This window comes from Crocodylus siamensis, chromosome 1, assembly GCF_052110815.1.
Source record: "Crocodylus siamensis isolate JL-2025a chromosome 1, ASM5211081v1, whole genome shotgun sequence".
In the NCBI taxonomy this organism is placed as follows: Eukaryota; Metazoa; Chordata; order Crocodylia; family Crocodylidae; genus Crocodylus; species Crocodylus siamensis.
Window position 1 is genome coordinate 381,616,101 of NC_143395.1, and position 27,358 is coordinate 381,643,458.

At 46.7% G+C, this 27,358-nt stretch overlaps 1 protein-coding gene across 6 annotated transcripts in view; it reads right to left on the reverse strand.

The window, feature by feature from the left end:
* Positions 1-23,599, reverse strand: part of WASF3 (WASP family member 3) — a 137,905-nt gene extending 114,306 nt beyond the window's left edge. For 5 of the 6 annotated variants that reach the window (XM_090028496.1, XM_090028446.1, XM_090028472.1 and 2 more), the window contains exon 1: positions 23,459-23,599. The gene's annotated coding sequence lies outside the window, so the exon portion shown is untranslated. The remainder of the gene's footprint in view (positions 1-23,458) is intronic. The other variant, XM_090028488.1, reaches the window with a different exon arrangement.
* Between the last annotated feature and the right edge of the window lie 3,759 nt (positions 23,600-27,358).

A 27,358-nucleotide genomic window follows, 5' to 3' on the forward strand; every position in this document is an offset into this window, starting at 1 on the left:
AAGTCAATTGCATTTGTTCTTTCCAGATGTCAATAACTCAGCCCAGGACAACCTTTACTGCACTATTAGTACTTAGGCCAGCATGAGATAACAGTATTTGTCATTTCAACCTTGGCAACTAGCTGTAATGACACCATTAAGTTCAAGCTTCCAAAACATTTAACAGTAGATTCTGCTGAAAAACACAGTTTTGCTACATAGTTTGAAAATAAATCATATTTTCCTCTTGAAAATACATGATGATGCCAGACATATGCTTGTTTTCAAAACAACAACTGTTTAAAATAAAGAACACGCTTTCTGATATTCTTGCCAAAAACAACATTCTGTGGTTTAATGAAATATGATAGCAAACAGTTTACAGAGCTCAGAGAGCAAAAGGCTTTTTCAGTTGGCAAAGTACACCATATTTTATGTCCACTTTCCTCCATTTTAAGATTGCCATTCAGCCTTTTTCAGGATGAATGCACAAAAAAGTACTTTGTCTCTCTCTCTAGTGAACATTTCAAACAGCCTAAAAAGCAATAGTGGATTCTAGAGGAAACTACATGATGCATGACAGCTTTTAAAGGGGGTATGAGGGTTTAGAGTAAAAGAGTAGTGTGTAAAAGAGACAAGTGTGGGGACGTAAAACGGACAGGGTCATAAAATCCAAGGAAGGAGATGAGACAAAAAAATACTAACGGTTTCATTTTAAGATACTGGAGACAGGGAGAAGATATTATATTGGCATTTTCAGCCTTTGCCAAAGTCAAGAGCCTTTGCCAAAAATTCTTCCCCTGCCTCAGTTTTTTTTGGTATCTCTTCATCTCATTTCTGATGAAGAGGCATGATAAGAAATCTTAATACAAAAATTAAATTAAATCCAAATTAAATCAGCATCTCACTGTAATATGTAAATACAGTACTAATTTAAAATTTCTGTGATCCTGCAAAAGATTTACATTAATCGAGAACATGGAATTCTACTTAAGATTTTTCTGCCATTCTTGAAAATGTTAGAAATATTATTAAAAATGCATTATCAATAGCTGTTAGCTCCCATCAATAGTGTTGTCCTCTGAATAAGCACGGCTGCCAGCCCTCCTTGTCTCCTTAATGAGAGAGGGAAGGGAGGGTTGGAAACTGAAGGAAAAACTCCAAGAGCTCTTTGTACTAAGGTATCACTCTCTCTTTGTTCTGCAAATTTACTATCTCTTTGTTACACTAAATCACACTTTCTTTCATGGCTCCCACATTCTTAGGCTAAGATAAGAATAACTGCAATCTTAGCCTTGAAGTTAAACCCTTCATAACCTCGAGCGCTTTCTGGGCAAGCGCAATAACCTAATACGTATTAAGCCTATCCGCCCCGCATACTTAAGTAGTTAATTATAATACACATGGGATGCATGATCTGATGTATTCATATGCATGTTTGTATGAACCGGAAATGAGTTGTAAGAGTTCCTGCTTCTGTACACGTGCCAGGAGAGGGGGGATAAAAGCCTGCTAATGATTGTGCCCGGGGGCAGAGGGTTTTGATCTTTTGTCTTCTCTCTCTGACCCTATTTGCAAATATATACCTTTTGTCTCACCAACAATGTGTGCCTAAGGATTATTATTCAATGAGCCTCCAAAGAAACGAACCATGATTTTTACATCAAAAACATAACTCTAACATTGCACCTGTCCTCTACGTCACCAAAGCTGTCAGTCCCGATTTAGAATGAGCCCAACTCGTACACAGAACATTCAGTCTATGGTGTAAAAAAGAAAAAAAAAAATGAAGGTGACGCACACTGTACACATGCATGAGAGAGACAAACCATGCAAAGCTGCAAGTTCTTAGCATAGTAAGGAAAAAGTAGCTGAACCAGAAATTCTGAAGAGAATATTCATCTCCTCCAGTGGACTTAATGTAGCATAAAGCAGCATGCTAGGTGTTTTAGACAACACATTTAACAACTATGGTCCCAGACTAGATTTTACAACAGTGTTTCAAATCCAACAACACAGATTAATACTTAAACACTCATACAATATCTACAGCTACAGTAGACTGTATTTGTTTTTGCCTGTTAGGCATCCAAAGCAAAACCACCATTCCAGTGTGTAACTAGCTGGCCCAGTTGACAATAAGCTGCTTACGCAACTACAGTGCAATGTTAAAAAGCTTTATTTCAGGTCTTGGATTCAAAGTCAGTAAAACCACCTGAGGAAGGGGTCACCAGACCGGCTACCAGTGCGAACAAAAAAAAATAAAAGAATGACCTGAAGGGCATCTTGCATTTGAAAGCTTGTCCAAGTCTAACCCAACTATGCAATTCATTCATTAAAAATTTTCACCCTAAGAAAACATGTGCTCTCACATAATTCCTGGACCACTGTGGCTACAAATTCATTCTACCCTAACAAGGGAAAACAAACAAAACAAAACAATGGCTCTGGAGAGTCTTTATGGTCAGGTGAGGATCACAATTCCAAATCTGAAGAATCTCTGAACCAGTTAGTCTCTAAGGTGCCATTCTGCCTTGCCTTCTGCCTGATTCCAGACTAACACAGCTAACTACCTCTCTGCACCAGGGCTGTCCAACCATAGAATGGCTGAAGTCCTCACACCACTCCAGTTAAGAGCCCTAAGTAGAGATGTGAAGACCCAGAAAAAAAACCTTTAAAAAGTGTGGGTTTTTTCCATTCCCCCCCCCCCCGAGGACTTTTTTTTGTTTTTTTCGGAAAAATTGGAAAAATTGAAAATTTTTGGAAAAATTAAATAAAACCCCCCTTATGAAATATTTTCTTTTAGAACAATGAAGAAAATGTTTAAAACAAAAGTGTTCATATATTGCTACGTTTTACTCCCCAAAGATGTTTTTTAATACTATGTAATAGGAACACTTCTCTGTAAAACTATCTACAGTATCAGATCATTACAATTCCTGTACGCCGAGGACAAGCAGTACAGTACAACTCTCAAATGCAAAAGCAAGATGCATTTCTGCCCCCCTGGGCACTGCCATTTTCACAAAAGGAAGAAGAATTCAGTGCCTTCTTTGCTTGTGGACTTCCTCCATTGTTGACTTTTGATCCAGAGGTTGGTGGATCTGTTCCTGTCCTCCCGACTAGGCCTCAAAGGACTGGGAGTGGACACTGACAGCAGCATCCATTCATTCTTGGAGGGATTAGAAACAAGAAGCCTATTAGGGCTGTGTGAAATGGCTACGTTTCATTTTGGTTTCAGCCATTTCAGAGGACACCAATTCATTTTGGATCACTGTTCCGTTTCAATTCAGTCAAATCTGTTTCGGAGTTTTGATGCCGTTTTGGAAATTCAGATCGGCCAAAGAGAGGCAGGCACAGCCAGGCAGCTGGAGGTTCTCCTGCGACTCTTCCAGCTGTGCCTGACTCTGCCCCAGAGGCGGGAACCATGAGAGAAGAAGCCCCCATGGCTGCCGTGCCTGCCACCTGGTCCCAGCCTCCTGGCACTTAAAAAAAAAAAAAAAAGCCCCGCACTCACCAGCTGCATCAGGAATAATCAGGGCCTCTCAGGGCTCACAACAGAGCCCCTCCCCCCCATGCAGCGTGGAGCAGTAGGAAGCAGCAGGGACTCCCCACCTGGTACCTGTGCAGCAGCTGTTGCATTGAGTGGGTGCAGCACTGCTTGGCAGGGTGCCACACGCTATCTGGAAGCTGGGACACCAGTAGGCTGGAGCCCAGCACCACTCAGCCCCAGAGGCCCTAGCTCCCAGACCGCATGCAATGCCCTGACAAACTGCACTCCACCTGCGCCATGGGACAGCTGCCACGCAAGTGCCAAGGTGGGGAGAGGCATCCCCACTGCCACATGCTGCGTGGGGGGCTTTTCCACGAGCCCTCAGAGGCCATGATCACTGGTACTACTGCCTTTTTTTTTTTTTTTTTTTTTTTGGGTAAGTACCAGAAGGCCAGGGCCAGGCAAAGCCTAGAAGTAGTAAGGCCCTGTGGCACAGTTAAAATTACCTTATCAAAAGGAATGCAAGGCTTGTACTGCTATTGGTCAGTCTATGGGCAGTTGAAGAAAAAGGAATCTAAGTGGTTGTAGGTTATCAGTGTCCTTCAGAAGCTATAAATTAGCTGAAATATTTGGAAGCCATTCAGAAGGAAGATGCAGCTCTGTGAAAAAAAATTAGTTAGCTGTTGCCTGGATCAGCGGGCCCATGGACTCCAAGGAGCCCAAGAACTGCATTTCAGGGTCCTTCCCAGCACTCCTCAGATAGCATTGCTCCGGGATGCCTGACCTCGCTGAACTTTGTGAAAAGAAAAGCTTGCTGTGCATCAGGCATCAGAGGGACTGCAGTTAAGTTGCCGACACAAATTGCTTTTGTCTGTCATCATTTGTCTTGTTACTACCCGTAGTTGTGTTTTTGTTAAGTCAATAAATCTTTCTTACCTTTCTACCCCCAAACACACTCTCAATCTAAACCCTCCACGGGGGGGGGACAGGCAGGGGCTATAGGTTAGGACTGAGGGGCAAGGGCAAGGGTATATTACTGCTGCTCAGGGCCACAAAGCAGCTGTGGGGACCCATATCCCCGCAGCTGGACCCATATCCCAGTGAGTGAAGGGAGCTCTGATTTCCTCTGATACAAAAACCAAAAACAAATGCCAAAATATATACGTACTTAGAATTTATTTTATTATAAGGATTGAGACAGTGGTAGGCTTCAAAACTGCATGAAAATTGTAAATATATCAATAAAATATTGTGCTCAAATGAGAGAGAGAGAGATTTCTTTTTAACCATGGAAAAATGCAGATTTGGGGTATTTTAATCATAGAATCTGGGATTCTATGATTTAGGGGCACGCCAGAGTTTGTGCCAGGGTGGGAGAGGGCTAGGAGCCGGGGCGGGTGAGGGCTAGGAGCTTGGAAGCCCAAGAGTCGACTTACCAGGGATCCCCTGGTGGGACAAAGCTCCGACCTACAAGCAGTGTTCCCACAGGGGGCGGGGCTGCAGGCAGACACAGCTGATTGACTGGCTCAGCTGACTGTCTGATTGGCTCTGCTGATAGGCCCGGGAAATTTGAACCCAGGATAAACTGTCTGGCCAAAGCAGTTGACTGAGGATGCCAGAGGGAGCACACATGCCCCCGGTATCACCCGACCCTTGAGGAGGCGGTGGCAGCAGCAGCAATCTGCAGCTAAGGGACAGCTGCGGCAATGAGAAAGTAAGCCGGGGGAAGTGAGCAAGTGGGGCCAGGCGCTGGCGATCGGGCAGGGGACTCTTTCCCTATTTAGCCGCACTGGGCGGGAGCCACGCTCCAGACCTGCATGAACAGGGAGCATGAACAGGCACGCTCTTTAGGGGTGCCTTGGAGTTTGCACCGGGGCTTGCACAGGGAGGTGCACGAGAGGCCACAGGCAGCGGAAGAGCCAACGGCGGCGGCGGCAGCGGAAGAGCCAACGGCGGCAGTGCGTGAGGCTGAGAGCATGGGAGTTGTCACGCGGAGTGCAGCCAGGGCTCCTGCCCCACAGCTGCCTCCTAGCGCGGGGACCAGTGAGGCTTCCACGCAGGTGGGGCCATCTGCCTGTGGGGGGTGCCTGGCCTGGTCCCTGGGGGGGATGTGGGGGCAGGGGCTTCTCTCACCTGTCCCACCTGTGCCAGGATTGCGGCGCTGGAGGGGCAGGTGAAAGAGCTCCAGGTGGATGTGAGCAGGCTGCAGGGGATCAGGGCCCTGGAGGACGAGATTGACAGGTACTTTCTCTCCCTATAGGGCCCGCCCCCTCAGGCTGTCATCACCCAGGAATCTGCAGGAGGCAAATGGAGGATGGTCACCTCCAGGGCCAGACGGCGTCGCAGGCGGTGCGTAGCTGCATCAACTATCACCCCCGTTCAACTGGGGAACAGGTATGCAGCCCTGGCAGCGCTGGAGGAGACTGGGCGTGAGGAAGAAGGAAGGGAGGAAGCCACGCTCTCATCCAGCAAGCCGGCATCCATACCAACTGAGCATCATCCAGTGACCCAGAGGAAGAGACATCGGGTCATCGTCATAGGGGACTCCCTCCTCAGAGGAACAGAGGGACCCATCCACCGCATGGACCCCAATGTGAGAGAGGTGTCCTGTCTCCCAGGAGCCAAGATTGGGAATGTCACAGGGAAGATCACTGACCTCATCCGGCCTTCCAACTACTATCCTATGGTCCTCATCCATGTGGGAACCAATGATGCGGCCCAGAGTAGTCCAGACCAAATCGTGGATGACTGTGTGGTTCTGGGGGCCAAGCTTAGAGAGCTGGGGGCCCAGGTGGTCTTTTTGTCCCTCCTCCAGGTTAGTGGAGGCCGTCAGTGGCAGAGCACCTGCATCCATGAGGTGGACTGGAGCCTCCGGAGTTGGTGTCGTCACACCAGATTTGGCTTCCTGGACCATGCATTTCAGAGCAGAGGGCGTCCTGGGGTGTGATGGTCTCCATCTCTCCCCCAAAGGTAAGAGTTTGTTTTCTTACAGGCTAGTTGACATCCTCCAGCGGGCTTTAAACTAAGTTCGTTGGGGGATGGGGATCCACAGGAGCAAGAGAAAACTCAACCAGGTGTAGGACCGGCCCAGGTAAGAGCTCAGGTATATACCAAGGGACCAGTTGTCTCTCAGGTAGGGGGGTGCCCAGGGCTCCCTCAGGGGGATTAAGGTGTCTCTTCACTAACGCAAGAATCATGGGGAACAAGCAGGAGGAGCTTCCTCTCCTGCTTGAAAGTAGTAAAATCGACCTGGTTGGCCTAATGGAGACATGGTGGGATGAAACTTTTGACTGGGCATTAGCCATAGAAGGCTATAGGTTGTTTAGAAGAGATAGGAAGGGGAAAAAAGGTGTGGGGGGGGGTTTGCGCTCTATGTTAGGGAACAGTATACCAGTTCTACCTTCCAAATGGGACCAGAGGAAGGCTTAACTGAGATCCTGTGGGTCAAGCTCCAAGGAGGGCGGGGGGAGAGGGATCTGGTGGTAGGGGTTTACCCCAGGCCACCACATCAGAAGGAAGAGTTGGATCTGGAATTCTCCAGGCAGCTGGGGGAGGCAGTGCGTGCAAAGGATGTTGTGGTCATGGGTGATATGAATTACCCTGACATCAACTGGGAGGAGCAGTCAACCAGGTCTAGCCACTCACGAAAGTTCCTGACGTGTGTACAGGACCTACACCTCATGCAGGAGGTACTCGTCCCCACTAAGGAAAATGCCATGCTGGATCTGGTGTTAGCCTCTGGGGATGACCTGGTGGGGGAGGTGCTAGTACAAGGGAGGCTAGGAGACAGTGATCATGAAATGATCCAGTTTGCTATTCAGAGAAAGGTGGGGAGGGTAACTAGCACAGCACAAATGCTTGACTTTAGGAAAGCCAACTTCAATGTGCTCAGGGCAGTCATCAGGGAGGCACTCAGAGCCCAGGGGGTAGCTAGTATGGGGGTCCAGGAAAGGTGGTCCTTCCTCAAGAAGGCTATCCTTGGGGCGCAGCGAGACGCAATTCCTCTGCGCAGGAAGGTGGGAAAAGGGTCCAAGAAACCTTCATGGCTGAGCACGGATATCCAGGCTGGCCTGAGGGCAAAGAAAAAAGCCTACTGGCAGTGGAAGCAGGGACAAAGGAGGAGTACACCTCCCTGACCCAAGCTTGTAGGGATTTGGTAAGGAAGGCTAAAGCAGCACTGGAGCTTAGATTAGCTTCTGGGATTAAGGATAACAAAGTCCTTCTTCAAGTATATAGGTAGCAAGAAGCCTCGGGGTAACACTGGACCCCTACGAGGCAGGGCAGGGCAGTTGGTGACAGACGCGCAAGAGAAGGCAGAACTCTTCAACAAGTTCTTTGCCTCCATGTTCCTGTCTGCTGACAATGGGGTGCTCTTGGGTAACAGCGTAGAGAGGCACAGGAAGGATGCAAGTCCCCCGACTGTTAATTCAGACCTAGTTAAGGATTACCTGGAGGGCTTAGATGTGTCCAAGTCAGCAGGCCCAGATGACCCTCATCCGCAGGTGCTGAGGGAATTGGCTGGTGTCATTGCGGAGCCATTGGCACAGGTGTTTGAGGACTCCTGGTGCTCGGGCCAAGTCCCTGAGGACTGGAAAAGGGCCAGTGTGGTCCCTATTTTCAAGAAGGGGAGGAAGGAAGACCCTGGCAACTACAGGCCAGTCAGCCTCACTTCTATCCTGGGGAAGGTCTTTGAAAAAATTATCAAGGGCCACATTTGTGAGAGCCCTGCAGAAGAAGTGATGTTGAGGGGTAACCAACATGGGTTCGCGCAAGGCCGATCCTGCCTGACTAACCTGGTCTCTTTCTATGACGAGGTAACAAAGAGCTTAGACGTGAAGGAGGAAGTCAATGTCATCTTCCTGGACTTCCAGAACGCCTTCAGCACAGTGTCCCACCAATTCTGGTGGGCAAGTTGAGGGACTGCGGCACTGACAAATGCATAGTCACATGGGTGGCAAACTGGCTCCGGGGCACACCCAGAGAGTGGTGGTGGACTGGTCGATGTCGACCTGGGAGGGTGTGGGCAGCGGAGTCCCCCGGGGCTCAGTCCTCGGGCCGGTGCTCAACATCTTCATTAGCGACCTGGACAAGGGTGTGGAGTACACCCTGTTCAAGTTCGCTGATGACACCAAGCTGTGGGGTAACGTGAATACACCGGCAGGCAGGGACCGCATCCAGGCAGACCTGGATAGGTTAGAGAAGTGGGCGGATCTGAACAGGATGTGGTTCAACAAGGACAAGTGCAGAGTGCTGCACCTGGGGAGAGGGAACCAGCATTATGGTTACAGGCTAGGGGCTGACCCTCTTGGGAGCACAGAGGCAGAGAGGGATCTTGGAGTCATGATTGACTCCATGATGAATATGAGTCACCAATGCGACGAAGCAATAAGCAGAGCCAACTGCACCTTGTCACGCATCAACAGGGGCATCACTAACAGGTCCGGAGACGTCTTGCCCCCCCTCTACGCGGCACTGGTCAGGCTACAGCTGGAGTACTGTGTCCAGTTCTGGGCGCTGCACTTCAAGAGGGACATGGAGAACCTGGAGAGGGTCCAGAGAAGGGCCGCTCATGTGGTTGGGGACCTCTGTGGCCAGCCCTATGAGAAGAGGCTGAGAGACCTGAATCTCTTCAGTCTCCGCAAAAGGAGACTGAGGGGGGGATCTTGTGGCTGCCCACAACCTTATCAGGGGCCAGTAGCAGGGACTCAGGGGAAGTCTGTTCACCAGGGCCCCCCTTCGAGTCACCAGGAACAATGGCTACAAGCTGAAGAAGGATAGGTTTAGGTTGGATATCAAGAAGAACTACTTCACTCTAAGGGTGGCCAGAGCCTGGAATAATAGGCTTCCCATAGAGGTGGTGCTCTCACCTTCCCTGGAAATCTTCAAGAGGAGACTGGATAGGCACCTGGCTGGGGTCTTATGACCCCACCCACCCCCAGTGCTCCCTCCTGTCCATGGCAGGGGGTCGGACTAGATGATCTGTCCAGGTCCCTTCCGACTCATTGATTCTACGATGCCTGCTGGTGAGGCAAGTGGGGGGACCCAGGCAAAGGAGCCTACCCGGAACCATCACTGGGGACCCAGCTGGAGGGCAGACAAGGCAGCTGACCTCCTGGTCATTTGGGGCCAAAAGACACACTCAAACAGTTCAAAGTGGGCCACCACAATGAATACATCTTACAGGTGGTAGCTGCCCAGATGGCAGAGCTAAGGCACCAGAAGACATGGAAGCACTGCCACACAAAGGCCAGCTGTGCAGCAACAGCCCACTGGCAGCTGACCCAGAGGTGCAGGCGGCTCTGCTACAACACCCATACTACAGCCCAGGCGGCCATCCAGTCCTCATCTGGGTCTGGCAGGAGCACAGTCATGGCAGGTCTAAGGGGGCAGATGCTATCACAGGTGGCAGCTGGTCATAGCCAGGCAACAGTACCTACTGCCAGACTGCTACAGTGGGTAGAGGGTGCAGGGCCGTTCTAGGTCAGGGTTGCTGCAGTAGTCCAGCTGGCACAGAGGGCTAATGTCCCCAGATACCAACTGGCCAGGCCTCAGAAGTCCCTGAGGGCAAGTAGCCCTGAGCTGTTTGCCAGGGCAACTTTTTATATTGCTCGCCCCAGCCTCCAGTTCCCCCTGGCTGCAGATCCAGGAGGAGCTGGGCAGGTTCAGTTTGCCCCAAATGGCACAATTTGGCCATGCCAAAGTACACATTCAGGCACATGTGCTGAGGCACAGCTCTCCAGCACAAATTTGTGCCACTGCTATTTAAGTTGCTAGAAGCACACATGCCCCTATGGCCATGTCCAGAGAAGTGCAGCCATTCAGTATGTGGTGCCACAGACATGTCTGTGGCACCCCCTACCACATATTCAGGTGTTCTTTGTACTGCAAGGGAGCAGCTTGGGGGGGGAGGGGTTGACCCCTGGATCTTCAGGGGTCAAAAAAAACCCATGTAAAAAAAGAGGAGCAGCACACATGGGAACAGCACGTACTGCTCAAAACTGGAGCCTGGCCAGATGGAGGCACACACTGTCTGCCAGCCAGGTTCCAAGCAGCAGAATTGCCACCGCTGCAGCCCCAGGACCCGAAGTAAGGCTTCTGGGGCCAGTCCACAGCCTCCCCTGCCCCACCCAGAGTAACCTGCCATGTGTTAGAGGATGCATGGCACAGGCGTTCCCCAGGGAAAACAAGGGTTTCCAGTGCTAGTTGTTCCCGGGGAACCAAACATCCAGGCTCATTTGGCCACGGCCTCTGTGTGCATCTTGGAATGATGTTTGCACACCTAAGAGTGTGTTAACGTTGCTTGGCAGCCTGCAGCATTCATGAAAGGATCTCACAGCACCCTTGCTGAAAATCACTGGTCTACAACCTTAGAACCAGAACCAGACACAGCAATCACAGGTGAGGCAGAGCAGATACTCAAACGGGACAGAAAGAGAGAGGGGAACAACCAATTAACCCAAAATTCCATGGAGACAGAGGACCAGGAGAGGGAGAAAACAGACAACATCCACTTCAGCCATACCAGGATTCCATTCACCACTACTGTTAAGGTTGTGGTACGCAAGTTGTAAGGGGGCCACAATATCTATTTGGACCATACTATTCTAAGGGTACAAAGGACAGCAAACTTTAAGAAATACTGACTGTAAGCCTTCTGCCAGGACCCAAAAGCCACCATTTCCCCCTCACCCCATCATCTAGCTTTCCCTCTCCCAGCATCAAGTAAAGAGGCTTTTATGCTCTCTCCTTCATGTCCAGGAGAGCTAGATGTAATTTAAAAAAACCTTACTGAGAGTACAGGAACAAACCATCCTGATCTGCAGGAAGACTAGCCAAGAAGACAAGCTTGGCTTACCACAGAATTCTAAATCACTAAAAGAAATGGAAACTTGAACAGACAACTAGGGAGGAGTATAAAAATATTGCCTGGGCCTGCAGCGAAGAAGTTAGGAAGGCCAAAGTGCAATTGGAGTTGCAGTTAGCAAGGGATGTGAAGGATAACAAGAAGGGTTTCTACAAGTATGTCAGTAACAAGAAGATGATCAGGGAAAGCATGGATCCCTTACTGAGTGGGAGAGGCAACCTTGTGACACAGAATGCAGAAAAGGCTGAAGTACTCAATGCCTTTTTTGCCTCAGTCTTCACAGGCAAAGTCAGCTCCCAGACTACTGCACTGGGCAGCAGTTTGGGCAGGAGGCGAGCAGCCCTCAGTAGTGAAAGAACAGGTTAGGGACTATTTAGAAAAACTGGATATGTAAAAGTCCATGGGGCTGGAAGGGAGGCACCCAAGGGTGCTGAGGGAGTTGGCTGATGTGATTGCAGAGCCATTGGCCATCATCTTTGAAAACTCATAACAATCAGGAAAGGTCCCAGATGACTGGAAAAGGGCAAACAGAGTGCTCATATTTAAGAAAGGGAAAAAGGAGGATCCAGGGAACTACAGACCAGTCAACCTCACTTCAGTCTCTGAAAAAATTATGGAGCAGATCCTCAATCCATTTCTAAACACTTGGAGGAGAAAAAGGTGATTAGGAATAGTCAGGATGGGTTCACCAGGTCAAGTCATGTCTGACCAACCTGACTGCCTTCTATGATGAGATGACTGGCTCTGTGGATGCCAAGAGACCAGTGGTTGTGGTATATCTTGATTTTAGCAAGGTTTTTGATACAGTCTCCCACAACATTCTCGCTGGCAAGCAAAGGAAGTACGGGCTGGATGAATGGACTGTAAGGCAGCTGGAGCACCAGGCTCAGAGGGTGTAATCAATGGCTAAATGTCTAGTTGGCAGGCAGTAGGAAGTGGAGTGCCCCAGGGATTGGTCCTGGGGCCAGTTCTGTTGAATATTTTAATCGATGACCTAGAAGATGGCATAGAGTTTACCCTCAGCAAGTCTGTGGATGCCACCAAGCTTGGAGGAGTAGTAAATATGCTGGAGGGTAGGGCTAGGATTCAGTGACCTAAACAAATTGGAGGACTGAGCTGAAAGAAATCTCATGAGGTTCAACAAGGACAAGAGCAAAGTCCTGCACTTAGGACAGAACAATCCCATGCACCAGTACAGGCCGGGGGCTGACTGGCTGGGCAACAGCTCTGCAGAAAAGGACCTGAGGGTTACAATGGACAAGAAGATGAATACGAGTGAAGAGTATTGCCAAGAAGGCTAACGGCATACTGGGCTACACTGGTAGGAGTGTTGCCAGCAGGTCAAGGGAACTGATTTTTCCCCTGTATTCTGCACTGGTGAGGCCACCTCTGAACTACTGTGTTCCGTTTTGCATCCACCCACCCCCACTACAGAAAGGATGTGGACAAATTGGAGAGATTCCAGCAGAGGGCAACAAAGATGGTGAAGGGTGAATGGTGATGGGACACATGACTTCTGAGGAGAGACTGTGGCAACTGGGCTTATTTAGTCTAGAGAAGAGAAGACAGAGGGAATTTAACAGCAGCCTTCAACTACCTGAAGCAGGGTTACAAAGTGGATGGAGCTAGACTGTTTTCAGTGGTGACAGACAATGGAACAAGAAGCAATGATCTCATGTTGCAGCAAGGGAAGTTTAGGTTAGGTATTAGGAAGAATTTTCTCACTCGGAGTGTAGTAAAACACTGGAGCAGGTTACCCGGAGAGGTGGTAGACTCACCATCTTTGGAAGTTTTTAGGACATGGCTAAACAAAGCCTTGGCTGAAATGATCTAGCTGGACACAGTTCCACTTTGAGCAGGGGGCTGGGGACTAGATGATCTCCTGAGGTGCCTTCCAACCCTAACTTTCTATGATTCTATGTGACAGTGCCACCCTCCACCAGCAACCGAGATGAATATCAAAAGAAGGAAAAAACAAACAGAGATATACCATGTGACCCAATGCAGTGTGTGCAAAATAGTCACTACAAGGCAACCACTGTATGAAGAGCATGAGTTCATACGTTGCAGGACATATAACAGGGGTGCTCAACTCCCAGTCTGCAGACAAGTGGAGCCATTTCATCAAACCCACAAGGGCTCTCCAGAGGCCTGAAAATTTGGCAACGGGAGAGCAGTGGCAGTGTTAATTGCCGTTCCCTTGCTGCCAAATTTCAGGATCCATATGAAGTCCCACAGGCCAGAGTGGCCCTGCACACTGCTTCAGGCATCCAGGGTGACATGGGACCCGACCCCAGCATGCAGAGTCTGATCCTAGCACAGGGGCGGCTACATAGGGGTCTGCCAAGGCATGAGGGGCCCAATCTTGCCTGCAAACTGGCCCGACGATACTCATGTGGGGTGTTGTGCATGGGGCTGAAAGGTTGAATGCCACCAATATACAACACTGCACTCTCTCTCATATTAGCTTTAAAAAATTAAGCATTTAAAGAGATATTCCAAACTTTTAAAACCAACACTTCCCCAAGAAATAAGTTTTCTACAAAGTCTGTCTTAGTGTAAACGTTCAGAGAACTTCAAAATTCTAAGCAGCACAGGAACAGTCTCCAACTGCTACAGAAGAAAGGAAAAGTAAAAAGGCACATCTCCGTGGGACAGATGTTCCTACAAGTTACATCCATCTCAGCAGCCTGTTTAGTTCTGTTAAAAGTTATTCTACTTGTATGGAATGGTGTTGTAGAACTCATCACAGGCTTTTCAAAGGGTCTTTCAAGTTTTCAGGCACAGCAGACTTCCCACAACCTTTCTTAAAGCTCAAAATAAGTCAATTTTCTCTTTGTCAAGAAACGAGCTGGTCCATGGCAGGTGGACTCCTTCTTCCAGTGACCAGACGTGAGGAGGAGGGGCAGCAGCAGAGTTCACTGGGAAATCCCAAAGCACATAAACATTTTTAATGCCCCCACAACCAAAAGTGATGTTAAAAGCATCAGAAATTGGCCACATCAGGCAAAAATAGCCAATAACGTAGCCAATAAATGCCCCATGCATGTGCACAGCCTCAGCATGCATGCAGCCAGGAGCACTGCCTGGCAGCTAAGAGAGCAGAATTGGCTGATAAGTATGTTGTGAGGGAAGGGGGCGAGGGGGGGTGATCAAGGCCCCCCAGCGGTGAGGGAGGGAATGGGGCTGGGGCAGGCGCTGCTCTGCCAAGGCAGGGTGAGGCACAGGAAGGCAAGCAGCTTGTCCAGGACGCATGGGAGGGGTGGCTCCTACCATGGGCACACCCTGGGAGAGAATGGAAGGTGTGTGCCCCTGGATCTGCACAGGGCAAGATAGGCTGCCGCTGCAGGCTCAGACCAGGGCAGCACTGGGCTCTTCCTGGCATAGGCTGGGCCAGGCTATGCTTGTGCTCAGAGTGAAGCTACAGGGGGGCTATGGCAAATTTTGGGGTGGCTGCAGCCTCCCCCTCCCAGTGCTGCCACTGCCCACCCCGAGCACAGCCCAGCCCAGCCTACGCCAGGAAGAGCCCAGCACCACCCCGGCCCCAGCCTGCAGCAGCAGCCTGCCCTGCCCCACACACAGATCCAGTGGCACACACCCCACATGTCCTCCCAGGGTGCCTGCAACAGCAGGAGCCACCACCTCCCACCCCCCGGTAGCCCCCGGGCGAGTCACTCGTAGCTCCGTCCCACGCCCCACCCCATCCTGGCTGAGCAGCACCTGCCCCAGCCCCACTCCCTCTCCATGGCGACCTCAATCTGCCCCTACTCTCGCCCCTTCCCTCCCCCTGCCCCTTCCTCCACAACCAGCCACACTCCCTGACTGCATATCAGAATCGACCAACATAACTCCTTAAAAAAAAATCAGCCATTGGTATCAGCCCACAAAATCACTGCACCCCTAATCACTACTATTGTTCCAGATATGCCTACCCACCCACAGAAAATCCCCAAACCTTTTTAGCTAATAAATATAAAGCCATTTTTAAGTGTGAAAGAAATTTGAAGTCCACCAGCTGCCAAGACGAGAGCTTGAAACATGGAAGAAAAATGCATCCCTTCATATAGGAAGGTGACAATTTTTACAACCCCTCAGGGGAAGGTAGCAATTTCTGCAGTGCTAAGACATGAAAAGTCAAAAGGAATTCTTTTTCTATTTAATTTTTACAGAAAAGGCATGTACTACCTGTTTGCCTTAAAAGCCAATCTGCACAAATATAGACTGAGACCCAAACAGATGTTATTTTGGTTGTCTGTATAACAGCATGATCATTCTCTCCAGTCTACAAGAAAGTAATTCCCTCTTTTCCTCACAAGTTAGGCAGAGTAGAGAGCAACCCAATGACATATTTTATCATGCAGGCTGCAGCTAAAACTTCTCTCTAAGCAATGCCATCTTGCTTTTAGTAGGCCAACTGCACATTCTATAGCCCATCTTGTACTTGCACCAGGTGTACCTGAATCATCTTCTGTCAGGTGCTCCATGTTAGAGTAGGGTCTGCTACTCACAGACATGGGAGCAGAGAATACATGGCTACATTTCCTAAAACAACAGTAGAAGTACCTCTTAAACACCCATAATATTGGGAAGAAACAAAGTTGTTTGTTACTTGACCAAATTTAAAAAGGCCTGATCTTCAAAATGCTCTGGCATCATGCATTCTGCACAGGCATTCTACAAACTTTCAGCAAACCACTTTCTGCAGTCCAACAACTGTAAAATATGGTCCACAATAACACCACGGTTAACAACATGAACCACAGATACTGCCAAATAATTGACACATGTGCTACCAAAGGCCTGAGCACATTTCTGAAAACCTATGCCTACTAGGCTGTCAGGGACCTAAACTCTTCCCTACCAGCAGTGGAATTCCACCAATCACAGCACCAACTTCTAACCTGCTAATGCCAGGGGCAGGCACTTTCCACTGGAAATAGAAAAATCTCATGTGCATTAGTTACAGAAGTAGGGAGACAAGCTTCTCAAATACAGTCTGCCATCGGAGGTGGTTCAAGCACCTACATTGAACACCTTCAAGAGTAAATTGGATGTTTATCTTGCTGGGATCCTATGACCCCAGCTGACTTCCTGCCCTTTGGGCAGGGGGCTGGACTCGATGATCTCCCGAGGTCCCTTCCAGCCCTGATGTCTATGAAATCTATGAAATACAGTTTCCCACATGTGTGAAGTCTAGGTTCTCTCCTAGTTTTCCTGGATCCGCATTGCTACGTAGTCAACACTCTACATTGATGGTCCTAATCAAGAACTAGGAGCTGACATCTATACTGTATTGCTCTAAAAATCTGAATTACACATTATGATTTCTCTATGCTATGTATAGAAGCAGCTTACATGATCTTACGAGAGCATGGCACTGCCTTCTAAGTGCCAAGCCACTGTCCAAAGGCCCTCCACCATGGCTCATACCCTGTACATTAGTTGTGTCCAACATGACAGTATCAATGCCATCAGAATGGGTCCCCTGATTTCAAGAAGACTTTGAGTACAAGAAGCAACATAACTAAAAGAAGCTGCCACTTCCATTCATCTATCCAGAATGCATGTAAGAGAAAAGGCTTGCAAACTTTCACAGTGGAAAAAGCAGCTATGAAGCATAGGGCACTAGGAACTAAGTAATATGCCCTCAGAAAGCAAGCACCTTCCCTTGAGTCAGTACTAAGAGAGTACAAGAAGAATCTGAAGACAACTTATGTCCTCTTTTACAGTATGGCTATTTTCACTTGAGATGAACTAGGCACCTCAAGAATACTAATTCAAGTTAATACTGCAGTGAAGACAAGTAGACAATCCTATTAGCAGAACTCCAACCAACCCAGTGCCCTATTTTAGCTGGGGAGAGAGAGGTGGGACTTTAAGGTTTGAACAAGCCATTTATTTAAAAAGCTACATGAAAATATTCACAATGAGTATGTAGCCAAGCCTTGATCTTGAACTTTGCATGGTCAAAAAGCAGTTTTAATACTGTATTTGCTGGGCCAAGCTAGTGAACCATGGCAGCCTGGCCAAACAATGAAAGAAGGTTCCAGATGAAGAACAGCATGTTGAAGGAAACAAATTTCAAAATGGGAAAGATACTTGAAAAATACAGAAGTGTTTCACTTCACATATACATAACCAGGAGGGGAAATATGTAATAACTGAACATGCCTATAAAAGTCAGCTTAATCTGATCTGAGCCAAAACTTATAAAATGTCTTATAGTTTCTGTGTAAAGGAGTAATGCCAAAGAACTCCTAACCTAGCAATAGTTTCACTACCACAAATTCTTCTCTGGCTCTACAGATGGTAACGTAAAAAAGAAAGTAATTTTCAGTTTATCTATTGAGATACAAATTCAATTTATATTGACGGGGGGGGAGGGGAAGGAGCACCCAAATTAAACATGCTTGTCATTCTTTGGGTAACTTTAAGCAATTGTTGCACCCATATCCTGAGAAGAAATGCACATAAGTCATACTAAAGCTCTGCTCTTAGTATGTTAATGGAACTTGAAGCTATCACAGAGCATTTTTTTTTTATTTAATCAGAGATGTTTGCAGAATATGATCTTTGAATGAACATGAATGATAGTTTCTGAATCTGTACATATACTCTATCGCACTTAATAGCATTTATTTCAGATATCATATCATACTTAATAAATTACACATTATGCAGATCTTTGTGGAATTAATTAATTAAAAAGCTATAAAGAAAATATCTGTATGCTGCCCAAGTCCAGGACAAAACGTGGAGTTAATGCTTAGCCAAATTTCACACAAAGACCATTCAGAAGCATCAGCATTTTGGTGAAGTTCTTTCAGATACTTTTCCAAAAAAACTAAAACCCTAGCAAACAAAAAAACCCACCAGTTTGTAAGAAAAACTACTCCCTGATATGATTATCAGCTCTTACAAAAAAGCTACACATTTTAAAACAATCAGTTTGGCCACACGGAAGTGGGAAAATGTTCCCTTTTACAGTGATCACTAGTTTTTGTGCCCAAGCATAAACAAACTAGATTTTTAAAAATTACTTGGCACATAATCTCCCTCCTTAATTTTTAATAACTTTTTTTAATTTTAAGTAGTGAAGGAATGAGCCTAATCAAATAAGTTTAATGAAAAAAAAAATCTTCAATGTTGCGCTTAGAAACACTGCTACTTAATACAGCTACGCTTTACCCCATATCAACAATTAAACCCAAGGTTTTAATTCTGATTTCATGCACATATCAATTTCAAAAAATGGAAATATCAGCAGAGCAGAGTTGCAAAATACTGAAAACCTAGGAAACATCCATGAAATGGTAATTCAAAATTTAACACAAGAATTAAAGCCCTCTGCAATTATTAGTCTAAGCCCTCTGTTATTATTAATACAGTAAGTAACATTAACCTAACAATGCAAAAATTATGTACAGGTGAAAACCAGCTTGATTTGAAAAAATGAGTGATTTAATTATATGCACTTTACCATCAAGTTTTCAGACCTGTTTGTAGGCTTCTAAAATGAAACGCACACATTTGGATATCTGAAAATGCAATTAGCAGTGTTAACAGAGCTTCAATCAATAGTGGCAAGCAAACCCAGATGCAGAAAAGTCCCACTTCCTCTGGGACCTGCAGGGGGGATTTGGCTGTTCAAACTTGGTGGCTGTCTATAGACTTCCTTTTAGATTCTTAGTTTTGTTTATGAGTTAAATTTTTTTATCCTTAATTTCTTTCCAGATTCTTTTTTCCTGCAGTAAAGACGACAATGTACATGTCAGCAACAAAAAAGGTCCGATTCCAAGAGCAGTAAAAAATTCCTTTTTCCAGCTTAAAAAATAAACAAACCACGTTACGATTAAGTAACTCACATTATGGGTTGGTTTTTGAACTGCAAGTCTGGCAGCTTCTAAATTAAGATAATTATGAAGAAACCTGTTCACAAATTAGTTAAGCAAGCAGATGCAATATCATTTTATACAATATTTTCATTAGTACTTCCAAACTTGAATTCAGATAATAGAAGCAGCAAAATGATTACAGAACTAAGCTAAAACTTGACACAAGAGCATGTCTTGGCACCATCACAAGTTAACTTTATGGGCACTTTATGACTCAGGCCCTGGACACCACACATTTACACTGATGTCATCTACATTTGTGCACAGAACCAAAGTAAAATTACAGCAGGACCCAGCAAGGATGATCTATCCTGAGGGTGTAAAATATAGTAGACCAGGATGGCCAACCTGTGGCACACCTTTATGTAGCCTCTATGGCTATGTCCAGAAGAGCATGGACACTTTTTTTCCCTGGGGACAAGCAGCAGCAGCACACCTTGTGCCACTGCTACCTGTCCCCAGGGAACACCCGTGCCACACACCTTCTGGCCCTCTGCAGGTTACCCCAGTGGGCTAGGGGAGGCTGGCCCCAGCAACTGTGCTGGCCCGAGCAACCTTACATGGGGTACTAGGGGCCTCAAGGAGCTGCAGCCATGGTGATCATGCTGCTTGGAGCCTGGCCAGTAGCCAGTGTGACTCTGACCAGACAGTCTCATTTTGGGTGTCGTGCATTGCCCCCACGTGCCAGCCCACTTTTTTTCCATGTGGGTTTTTTGACCCCAGGATCTCCTAGAGTCAACCCTCTCCCCCATGTTGCAGTGTGGAGAACACCTGAATGTGTGGTGTGTGCAGCACCACATACTGCATGGCCGTGTTCATCTAGACCTGGCATATGTGGCAGGTGGCAGATCAGGGAGGAGACAAGAAGCATGAAGGCAGATAGGGCAGAAAACAGAAAGCAAAGCAACAGAAGGGACAGGGAGCACAGGAAAGAAAGCAGAGCAGCAGATCTAACAGGGGAAGGGGATGGAGTAGCACTCAGGAAAGGTGCACAGCTAAACTGTGGCACACCTCCCAAAAAGGCTGGTCCCCACTGCAGTAAACTATTTTTGCACCTCTTTCCACTAGGTGACAGAAGCAAGCAACAGTCCGCTTGCCTAAAACAAGTGGTTCTGTACCTTTTTAGACTCAAGGCACCTCTCAAAGAATGCCAGCTCTTAGCTTCCATTCCTTTTGACTGGAAAACAACAGAGCAATTCTTTTGTTGCAGAAGAACTCAGAAAAACCACTATAGGCCAGATTCCTTTTGGATCCCTATCATGTGTAGGCATTTGCACACCCAACAACAACCATATTGTGCATCATCCTAGGATGCTGCAGCATCCTGGTTGAGAAACACTACCTTAAGCAAAAGAGATAAGGTTCACACACGACACTTAGCCTGATAATTTAACACTTTTACTTTTGCCTTTATTTTTCCTGGAGCATCAATCTAATAAATAAAGAAATAAATAGGATTCAAGTAAGCAACACCAGGGTAGGTCCATATATTGAGTGCCCATTCCTTTTTTTAATGCAACAGTATAAAAGGTTGAACACATCACTGCGAAAAACATAGGCCTTGTGCCAAGACCCCAGTTTCCCATCCATAAAACAAGAGTCATAATGCACATTGTTTACTACTTTGTTTCCTTATCTATTTAGATTGCAAACTCTTTAGGATAGTGACTCTCTATTATTATGCATACAGAGTACAATGAGACTTCCAGGCACTACAACAATACATAACCAAGATTTTAAAAAATTTGTTTATATGAAACACCCACACTTAAATAATAATTTTCCTTAGGGATCTCCATAAATTATCTGAGTTTAAGCTTGAAAATGATACCAAGGCCTCTAACACAGCAACTCAAAACAGTGATTACCTAAGCCCCTATGCTCCCCACCCTCCAAAGAACACAGGATTGCTATCATACAGGGATGGAGACACTCAACAAAAATTCAGTCTCTACAGCAAAGCATGCTAAACACCCAACATTTATTTGACTACTCAAGCCAACAGCGTAACTCCTGTCACCTCTTGCAGTAGCTGGGACTTCGCTGCAAAGGATAATGAATTGTGTTTATGATATTGATATGTTTTTGACAAAAGCTTTACTGGCACCACATGTGAAGTTCAGAAGTATCACAGAAGACTCCAAAAAAACCCACAAAATACGGAATAAATTGTGCAATGCATGGGTTAAGTGTACAACACTACAAGAAGTCAATAACAACAGAAAGAATACAGCCAACCTGAATTGCAAAAACAACTGCAGTTCACTCCTCCCTGCAAGTAAAAAGGACAAGATGCTGAAGGAGGACACAAAGTAACTCAAAGTAAAGGCTCTATCTTACTCTCAGTACCTTCAAGTACAGCAAGATCAGGCTTTCACTCCAGAAGTCACAAACAAAAACATACAATTTTCAAAGGTACAACAGAAGTTTGACACCGATAGCCACTGCCATCAATGTTGTTTCTGATGAAGTAGGTTTCTGCCTGCAAAGGCTCAGGGCTCTCTGAACCAATTAGTCTCTCAGGCAGTGGTTCTCAACCTTTCTAAAATCAAGGCAGCTCTCAGAAAATGCCAGCTCTCCTTTTTGACTACAGAAAAAGAACAGAGCGAGTCTGTTCCAAAAAACTCAGAAAAAGACCACAACAAATCAGAATCTTTGGGCTTATCTTGTGAATCATGTCTGCACCTAACAGCACTAACGCTGTGCGGCACCCCCAAAGGGATGTTCAGGGTGCCTCAGAACCTTGGTTGAGAGTCACTGCTCCAAGGTGCCACACTGACCTACCCTATGCCTGACTTTAGATATGCAAAATAAAACGTGAACATTTAAAATGCTATTGATAATGTATTACTGCTAAGATGCCAGTGCAATTACCTGTCAAATGAAGCACAGCAATCTGTGCTATTTATACATTTTTATTTGAAATTTAAATCCCATTTCATCACCTGCATAATCAAACAGAAACAGATTACTAGACTGCATATAAGGTTTGTAATTTGGCAGTGAAGAAAAATTTAGCATACCAAAGACTTACGAAAATCTACTGTTTTAATAATTATTTTTTTTATGAAAAGTATAAAATGCAAAGGGAGTGGGATATTTTTCTATTTAAAAACCCTAGCTCAAAGCCTTGTGGTTAAGAATGATGGGGTTACAATCTATTTTTTGTACAAGCTAAACTTTTGCTCATATTCATTACTTAAGAATCCATTACTAGTTAGGAAAACATGAACTGAACACAAACCAAGAAGCTTGTCCAATTATCAAGAGAAAGGTCCACTGGAAATCAAACCAGCATTGCAGTGACACTGCTGCCATCATCTCACACACTTTGGACAAGGATGGCTGGCAACAGTTCTATGCTCAGGTGCAACAGGACTGCCTACCAAGAGGGAAACCCAGTGACTCCAGATTGCCAAGGTAACTCTTAATGGAATCTGAAAAAGTACCTGAGAGATTGTATTAAACAAGATAACTTAGTAACAATCCCTTATGGTGCGCAAAGAAAACAAGAGAGTGCATAAAGCCACCCAAACTGAAGTTATTCAGGTAAAGCCAGACTTAGGCCTTCAGCACGCACAAACTTAGAGGTGTAACTCGAGGTATGCACATTACAAAGTCCAACAGACCTAGCGAGCCACCCCTTCAGCCTAAGACTTGGCACTAATGAAACAGCATTAGCACTAGGCTTGTACTGTAAAAAACAAAACAAAATACACAAACAAACCCCCCTAGAAAAGAACCCTGCTCCGGCTCCCTGGCTCTGTGGAGTACATTGGTCCTGGGTCTCCCTCCCGATCTGCTCCCAGGTCTTTCTGCCAGAGGCAGGTTAATGCATTCAAAGCAAGAGGAAAGCTGTGGGGTGGGAAGGGGGAGGCCGGAGGCAGAGAGCGCGTCTGCGCCGGGCCGTTCTACCCGCCTGAACCCATTTCATAGACGGGGGCACTGAGGTCCCGAGAGCCTTAAGCGTCACACTGCGGGGGGGTGGGGAAGATTTCTACAGGGCATCGCGCCTCGGCTGCCCCTGCCCTCCCACCTGCGCGGCTCCTTCCCTCAGCAAGGCGGGGACCCGGCTTACTGAAACCGCTCGGGGCCAAAGGACCGAGCGATGCCCCGGGCCTCGCGGGGAGCGGCCAAAGCCCGGCCCGGGCCCCTCCGCACTGCGGGCGGGCGGGCGGAGACTGGGGGAGGACTAGGCGGGGAGGGGTCACCCAGCCCCGCGCTCACCTCGCGCCCGGCTCCATCGCCGCCTCCAGCTCCAGCTCCAGCTCCAGCACGGGCGGCAGCCAGCGCTGCTCCCCGCGCCCGCCGCCCCTCCCCCACCCCACCGCCGGGGAGCCGAGAGGGGTGGGGCGAGGCCCACCAATACGAGGCAGCATTCTCCAGCAGTCTGCGCTTGACGGGCGCGAGGGGCAGCCAATGGGGCAGCCGTACGCGGCGAAGAGGGGCGGGGGAGGAGGGGCCTGTCACTCAACTGCCCCCACCTGGGGGTCCGCGAGCGCGGCCCTTCCCCTGGGGCCCGGGCTCGCCCCCCGCCGAGCCGACACACACACGGCGACCCCGCTGGGGGGGCTGCTGCATTGTTTGCTGCAGCTGCTGCCCCGGGAGGAACAATGCGCGCTCGCCCCGTGCCCCCGCCCTGCATTCCTGGGCCTGGGGCTTTTGTTTGCCCTGCAAAGCCCCGGAGAAAGCGACAAAGCCCGGCCTGGCTTCTCCCGGCCCCCCCCCGCACCAGCGCCCCTACCCCGGCTCTGACCCCCGGCGCTGCTTCTGGCTCGTTTCGCTGCCCCGGGAGGGTCGGGGCAGCGCAGCCCCTCCGTAGAGACGGGGCAGCCCCGGGGCCAAAATCCGTGTCGGGGTTTTGAGGAGAAATCACTGGTCAGAGCGGGATTCCCTTCCCCGGGCAGCAAGGGGGAGAGAAAGCACCTCGGAGGCGCTAATCAAACTGCTAGAAAACTTTCTGGGAGAAGAGACTTTTTTTTTCTTTGGTGCCCTCCTTCGTGGGCCCCCGGGCTCGGGCGGGAGAGCCGTGGGGCAGGCGCTCCCCGGGGAAGGACCCGCACCAAGGCGGTGGCAGCGTCGCCAGTGTCCCTGGACCGGGGAAGTTTCCTTCCAGATGAACGTGTCATTTCTTTTTCTGCTCCAGCGGCAGCACAGGGGAGGATGCTGCATGAAGCAAGACATGAATGCAGATTTGTTCCAGCCGCTTCCCAGCCCCTGGCTCCCTGGGTTTCTTCTCTGTGCCCCTCCACCTCCTCCCCCCCCCCCCATGTTACTCAGACTCTTCAACCATTCTTTTTTCTTTTCTTTTCTTTTTACAATAATTTCTAGATCTTTTGCAAGTGGGAAGTAAGAGCCATTGTAATATGGCTATTTTCCTCTGATCTTAGTGTATAAATAATGTAAATCTGTTGAGCTGTTTATATTTTATTTAGACCACAGCTAGGTCGACATTAAGGCGCAGAAACAATTAGATAAAGAATTTGCACTGAATAATGTAACTAGTTCTAAGGGGGGAGGGGAATCCTTCAGTCCATTCTCAGGAAACACTTGCACTGAATAATGGGACTAGTTCTAAGTATTATTATTTGGGGGCAAAATCTTTCCATCCTTCCTCAGGAAATACTTTCACTGAATAATGACTAGTTCCAGTTCTAAGCATTATTATGTTGGGGGGAAAAACCGTCAGTCCCTCCTCAGGAAAACTCTCTGAAGCCACTGTCTGCAAGATTAGGCTGTTAAGAGATATCTAGCCCTGTTCCTCCTTCTGGTTTCAATGGGTAGTGAAACTACAGGAATAATGGAGGACCAGAATCAAGATGTGTTGGCACAATTGTGTGTGGCAGCTTGTTGGCACAATAACTATAGACAGTCCTCGACTTACAACATTTTGAGTTACAATGTTTCACGCTTACACTGTTTATAAATTGACAACTTTATGACATTCATTTCGACTTACAATGCTTGATCCAATGCAATGCCATGAGAGCAAACAAGTTTGCTGCGTCACTCATCTCCCTGGAGAACATCTGTCCAAACTTCCTTGGACATTTTCTTTAAGGAAGCAAACAAGACGCCAGAAAAACCTGCAGCCAGAACTCCTGAGAAGACTCTAGCCAAGAACCCTTCAAAAAGCCCAACCAAAAGCCCTTCAAAATGTCCAGCAAAGTCACCTCAAAGAAGTCCTTCCAGATCAATATGATTGCTGTTTACAATATAAATACATTAATGTAGCTATATTACTCATCTATAATTGATTGAGTACAAAATTCTGGGGTATTTTTGGTGAAAACAGGTTATCAGGCCTTAGTTCAGGAACCAATCCCCTGTTTATAATGTTGTTTCTTACGAAAATACTGGTTCTGAGTTACAACATTTCAACTTAAGACAGTTTTCAGGAACCAATTGTGCCTTAAGTCCGAGGACTGCCTGTATTTCAGGTCAGTCCAGTACTTCGTAGAATAGTGTATTTGACCCCAAAATATAAAACACAAGACTAAATAATATTTCCAAAAACTAGTATGACATATTGCTGTTGCATATAAAAGTGATCTAAATACAGTTTTTAAAGGCAAAAAAAATTCAATATGACAAAAACTTAACATTGCTGAATAATGTGAAAATAAACAGTCTCACTGCAAATGATTTACAATGCCCCTGATAATCATTTCAGTGTCTCTGGTTATTAATGGAACATTGATATGTCTCAGAAGAGTTCAATGCTGAATCAGCTTTTGCAATAAATTGCTTTTCCCTCCAGCCCCAGATTCACCCTACAAAAAGGCCTCCATATCTTGGTCTGGGAATTGATTTAAGACAACTAGAGGATATTGCAATGCACAGTATCAGATGCATTATAGATTAGTGCATACGCATTAGAGGAGCTCAGTTTCCTGTGCTCCAGTCTTTAGTTCCTAGAAGCACCTGAGCATCTTTCTTCATTGTAAAAACACAAAGGCACATTCTTCTGGGATCACTGACATTTTGTAATTTTATCTGAGTTTTATTTCTTTTACTATTTTACCAAATCAACGTATTCAAACTGCTGGAATACAGAGAAACGAATGGGTTTTATGAAGTTGAGAAGTACTAATTAACTACTAAATCTATAAAAGACAGATGCAATTTAAGTGCAAAGTATCATTAGGAGAGTCTTGTTTGTAACCAGGTTTGTGAAAAACAAACACAGAAAAGCAAGTAGAAAGTAAGATAACTTTTCAGGACACCTTTTTCATGAACAAAAAGGCCTGTAATCACACTGGGTAATGAGCAAAGTCCCTTGACTTTATACTCAAGCATTTAACTTCTAAAGCACTTTTTTTTCTCTAGGCTGGCTTTTGCTCCATGGTCCAGAAGACCTCTGTGCTAGAATATCATGAGAGGCATGAACCAGTGATCTATAGCAGGAACCGACATAAGGCTTTGGAACCAGTAAGAACCTATCATTTGAACAGACTCCCTTTTGAAAAATGAATATGCAACAGCAATCAAGAGATTTTCAAGACAAAAATTAAAAACCCAAATAATTTAAGCTAAATCATTAAAGACTTATGGTCCAGTTATTCCTGCACCTATCTGATACCAGACAGTACCTGATGCAATAGAGAAAGGTGAAAGGAACATAACAGAGGGCAAGTTTGGAAAATCCTTAGTGCAGACGTTATCTCTTAATTCAAACCAGTTGGCATCTGGCTTGTGCTTTGACACTAAGCTTTGTAACACTTCAAAAAACTATTTCTCTGTCAATTTTTTTAGTTGACCCATGAAGGATTCACTATGGAAAGATATTCATTTTGGGAAATTTAGTTTACTTCTGGGGGAAGGCAAAGTACAAAAAGCTAATGAATTAAAGAATTATTAGGCTATCAACAACCAGGCTACAAACAAATCAAACATTATCATGAGGCATGTCAGGTAACTAGGGACTTCCCAAAACTCAGTCACTATAAACCCATCTGACTAACGCATTGCTGTCTGTTACTTTCTCTTCTCCTTTTGCTGGAGAGCATCTGTTTTTACCTAGTAAGAGATCTGATTGGTTTTTCTTGGCATTATAATTATTTTCCATCCTTCCAAAATCCACTGTCATAACACTGCGAAAGACTCAGAAATATCAGGAATGAACTA